General features: G+C 42.4%; 1 pseudogene; it reads left to right on the top strand.

Annotated features, from left to right (window-relative positions):
- The first annotated feature begins 2,661 nt into the window (after positions 1–2,661).
- Positions 2,662–3,736, top strand: LOC103001702 (protein Jumonji-like; annotated as a pseudogene).
- Positions 3,737–5,447: the final 1,711 nt, after the last annotated feature.

Below are 5,447 nucleotides of genomic sequence, written 5' to 3'. Positions count from 1 at the left end.
AAATTCAAGTCAGGTGCTATTCAAGTCCTGTGCTTCCTTGGATGGGAGGGCGGGGAGGTTTGTCTTTGTCCTAGAGCTTGGCACCAGTGGTTGCATTGCTTTAAAAAAATTACATCAAATATTCATTTCAGTCTCCATTTTTTTGAGAACCTAAGTGTCTCTGACTGTTCTACTCTTTTAGAATCCTCCCCCAGCCCACAGGCCTTCTCAAACGGCGTCCTCCTGCGGTTCTCACTAAGTTAGAACCTCAATAAAGCCTAGTTAATACCTATTCTGTGGCACTTACCAGCCTCCTCAAAGTGGCAGCGTTATTTATGCATTTCAAATAGTTATTTATGTAGGTATGATCACCACAAATCTCCTCCCTTCCAAATAATATCAACCAAGATTTATTTGGTTCTTAATAAGTCTCAAGTATCGTTCTAAGTGCTTGATATGAATAACATCATTTAGTTACCATAACAACCCTATGAGGCACATGATATTATTAACCCTTTACACAGATGGAGAAAAATGGCGCAAAAACTTGCCCAAGGTCACACTTTTAGGAGGTAGTAGGCTGGGATTCAAGCCCAGGCAGTCTGATTCCAGAGTCTTTAGTCCACTGTAATATTCTACCGTCCTAAAACAGAGTGAGACCCTGTGTCATCATCACTGAGTTACATAAACATCTATGGGATTGACTTAAATGAAAATTTGTGGAAAATTATGCAAGCTATTGAGAACCACTGTATATTTTTATCTTACAGTGACTGGGCCATGATTTCAGGAAAATACTTGCAAATGAGACATGTGGGAAAATGACTGAAGATGAGAGAGCCAAGTTAATGGAAAGAACTTTGAGTCGAGAGTCTGAAATAAGCTTAAAGTCCCACCCAGGACACTTAGCAGCTTAGAGTCCTCAGATAAAGCGCTTAGGCTGGTCAAGCCTCAGTTTTCTCCTCTGTCAAAGAGGACTAATATTTATACCCACTTCAAAAGGTTGTTGTGAAGATTAAATGAGGTAATATATGAATGTGTGTTTTATAAACGATAAAGCATTATAAATATTTGCTTTAGTTTAAAATAAAATTACATGAGATTATATATATATATATATATATTTTTTTAAACTACTAGAAACATTGAATAGAAAAAGAAAAACATGTTGTCCTCTTGGTTAAAAATATAATTTCAAGTCCAAGGATAGTGACTTTGAGAGCCTTTAGCAAGTCTTATATTTTATACATCAGATGTCTGGCACAGTTTTCAACTTAGCAATTAGACTCAGAATTCAGATTTCAACAGCAGTTTTATTGCAGTGGGGTCAGCTGAAGAGGATGAGGTAGAAGCAGTTTTTCTAACTCCTTTCTAAGACAACATTTTAGTTTTAACTTATTTAATCATCATCATGTTTAAACAAAACTATGTTCATCTAGAAAAGACCCACAGATCTGTTTGCCCATATCTATAAGAAAGTCCCCTTGAAAATACTTCATTTGGCCTCCCTTCTTGGGAAGGGAGCAACGAATAGAAAAGCCATAATGTTTAAACTGTGATCTCATCTCTATCCGAAGAATTGTTAGGACCAAAATGGCATCCTCTTTACAACAGATAATTTTTCGTTCTTCAATTTGTTTTCTCCACCTGGAAAGTAATCATTTCAGGAACTGTGAAGTCCTAAAGGGAAAGTATATTAGAACCGTCATGAAGTAGAGAGACTTATTCCTGGCCTGGGACATGCAATCTATATACGTCTGAGGAAGTTAAGAGATACGTAGTCCTGTAGACAGTAAAGAAGAACAGATAGCAATGGATTCTTAAGAAGTGTTCTGAGATGAACAAAATGCAACCTATGTGACATGGTGCCTCCCATTCCAGCCTGGAGTAGTGATCTCCCCTAACCTATCAAGGTGGGAGACAATCTACACTTTTGTTTTTACGATTTCTCATGCCTGAAGGTCTTCCCCTGGCCACTCCCAGGCCTTACCTCCCTGTCTCTCTCACTCTCTCCCTTCTTGCCAATAAGCAAATGCGATCCCACACAAAAGAGCAAATACATAGCAGAGTATGCCTTTCTCCATCAAGGCTAGAAATTAATGATAGGGACCACAGTAATCCTATCTCAGGCATCTTCCAGCAGGTCATGTACACACATATACAACCACACACGTTTGGATGTGTACACAGCAAAGTCTCAACATAAATCCCTCTTACTAAAGGGTTTCTCCTGCCTGTGGCAGATCAGAAGCCCTTTAAACTAGCGATTGCCTCAATTACAGTAATTAGGCAAAGGATGCAGTCAAGCCCAACACAATCCACGGGAAAGGTCCATGGAGAAAATGTGCAAATGATCTTGGACAAAGAAATGACCTGCTTCATTTGTAAGGAACCTCATATTCTCTGTGTTATGGGAGACATAGGTGATTTTCAAGGTAAATTTTGAAAATAAGCAACCTTCATCTAACGTGATGACTTTAGAAATCAGTCTGCCCCTTTCCATCTCAAATCTCCATCTATCTTTATGTCCTCACCCCATGCCCTACCCCACTGTATCTTTATTATAAAGGGAGGTAAGTATCCAAAGGGTATTTCAGAACGGGAAAAATAAACATCAAAATGCTTGCAGGCTGAGAGATTTTTGTGTCTTATAAAACTTGAGCCCTTCTGAGAAGGACTGCCATGTGGCTGTGCGAACCGTTTTCAAGACACGGATGGAAACTCACCATCCTCCTCAATAACACCAGCTCCATCCCACGTCACCTCGGTGCTGTGCCTGGAGTGACAATTCCCTGGCTAAATAGTGGGATGGTCTTTTCTACCTCATGCTGGTCTCGAGACCAAAACCCCCTTCCTTACATTGACTACTTACACACCGCATTTGGTATTGCATTCTTGCTGAGGAGGAGAACAAGCTCGAGGACGTGGTGCACGCCCTGCTGCAAGCCCACGGCACCCCCGGCCTGCAGATGCTCGAGAGCAACGTCAGGATCTCCCTGGAGGTGCTGTGCAGGGAGGGGGGTCAAGGTACATACACAGGACGGTGCAACAGAGCGGCCAGTTCGTCGTCAGCTTCCCGCGATCCTTTGGGTCCAAAGCGTGCAGCGGCTACAGCGTCTGAGACCGTGCGCTTCCCCACCACCCAGTGGACCAGTATGCGCTTCGAGCCAGCCAAGGAAATGAAGCGTCGCCATAGAGCTAAGCCATTCTCTATGGAGAAGTTACCCTACAAGATCGCACAAGCGGAAGCGAAAAAGGAAAGCGGTTCCACTCTCAGTACCATCTCAGCCCTTCTGGACGAGCTCAGGGATACGGAGCTGCGGCAGCTGTTCCAGGCGGGCAGCAGCGTGGCTGCCGAGGGCAAGAAAAAGCCTCAGAAGTGGCTGCAGCTGGAGACCGCGGAGAGGAGGTGTCAGATCTGCCAGCCCTGCGCTATCTGTCCATGATCGCGCAGGAGAATGAGAACGTGGTCTTCTGCCTGGAGTGCGCCCTGCGCCACGTGGAGAAGCAGAAGTCCTGCCGCGGCCTGAAGCTCATGTACCGCCAGGACAAGGAACAAATTATCAGCCTGGTCAATCGGATCTGTGGCAAGGCATCTGGTAAAAACGGCAGCATCGAGAACTGTCTCGGTAAACCCATACCACACAGAGGGCCCAGCAAGAGAGGACGGTGGCCGGGTCGCCTTTCCGGCTCGCATCCTTCTCCTCGTGAAGATGCCAGCACTGCGGGCCAGGGGTATATATATATAGTTTTGTAATTATTATATTCTAGTTTGGAGTACTTTCTGTAGGATACAAGCTGTCTTTGCACTGGCTCTAAAGAAGATTTTCTTCTGGTTTTAGAGACCTAATTTTGTATTAGCATTAAACTGTTGAACTTTTTTTGTACTTAGAATACCTAGGTATTGCAGTCAGATTTTTGAAACTGCCCTATATTCACTCTTTTAAAACACCTGAGGGGCTGTATTAATTTGTATCGCCCCTTGTGGCTGACAAAAGCCTTTTGGTTTGATTTTGTTTGTGGGTTTTTTTTTTTTAATTGTTGGGGGAAAAGTGCTTTTTAACCCATTTTTGAAGAGGGAGAAGTTTGGAGAACAAATTTTAAAACCAGTCATGTGAGCAGCTTTTTTCTAGAGAGGAAAAGGGATAGAACACACACACACAAAGCTTGAAAGAAATGGCTTTATTCTGGCTATCTTTTCTTCTGTCGCGCGCAAGGTGAGCTTGTGATTGTTAAAACCGGAGAATCCCCATTTTGTTTCTTTGGGCAGTTATGGCAGCTGCGGGCAAACGCTACTCCCTAACCATAGGCAAGATGGGGAGGTTGGAGTGACTAGGTTCTCTTTTCCAGCACATCACTCGGCATCTGTTTAAGGAAAAAAAGGAAAGAGAGAGAAGAAAAAGACTGCCTGCCTTGGAGGGGTCACGTGAGGGAAACCTATGCCTGGTTTCATTAGGAAATCCATTCTGGTTTTTTTTGGTGCTGTTGGCTACTTTATCAAAAAACCCTTCGGTAGCATCCTTAAGAAAAAAAAAAAAGGAAAAAAGTGATTGAAGCCGTAAGTACTTCTTTGTCATGGATGTGCGATCTTTCTAACATTCCATCTTCATCTCACTGCTTGCTGTTTTACACCTTCACAGGTCAGCATTAATCTTTCTTTTTTTTTTTTTTTTTTACATCTAAGTTAATGTCTTTAATTATAATCAAATATTCATTCATGTATAAATTTTCAGTTGTCTCATAAATGTCATTTTTTTCCTGTTTGCTTATTTGAATCAGGATGCAGATAAGGTCCATACATTGTAATTGGTTGCTATGTCTCTTACATTTCTTTTTTTTTTTTTAAACATCTTTATTGGATTATAATTGCTTTACAATGGTGTGTTAGTTTCTGCTTTATAACAGAGTGAATCAGTTATACATATACATATGTTCCCATATCTCCTCCTTCTTGCCTCTCCCTCCCACCCTCCCTATCCCACCCTTCTAGGTGGTCACAAACCACCGAGCTGATCTCCCTGTGCTATGCGGCTGCTTCCCACCAGCTATCTATTTTACGTTTTGTAGTGTATATATGTCCATGCCACTCTCTCACTTTGTCACAGCTTACCCTTCCCCCTCCCCATATCCTCAAGTCCATTCTCTAGTAGGTCTGTGTCTTTATTCCCGTCTTGCCCCAGGTTCTTCATGACCTTTTTTTTTTCTTAGATTCCATATATGTGTTAGCATATGGTATTTGTTTTTTTCTTTCTGACTTACTTCACTCTGTATGACACACTCTAGTGATCACATCTAGGGCCACTAGGAGGTCTGCCGTTCTTTTTTTTTTTTAATTAATTAATTAATTAATTAATTAATTTTTGGCTGTGTTGGGTCTTCGTTTCTGTGCGAGGGCTTTCTCTAGTTGCGGCAAGCGGGGGCCACTCTTCATCGCGGTGCGCAGGCCTGTCACTATCGTGGTCTCTCTT

The sequence above is a fragment of the Balaenoptera acutorostrata genome, chromosome 4 (assembly GCF_949987535.1).
Source record: "Balaenoptera acutorostrata chromosome 4, mBalAcu1.1, whole genome shotgun sequence".
Lineage (NCBI taxonomy): Eukaryota > Metazoa > Chordata > Mammalia > Artiodactyla > Balaenopteridae > Balaenoptera > Balaenoptera acutorostrata.
This window is presented reverse-complemented; position numbering and strand designations above follow the sequence as displayed.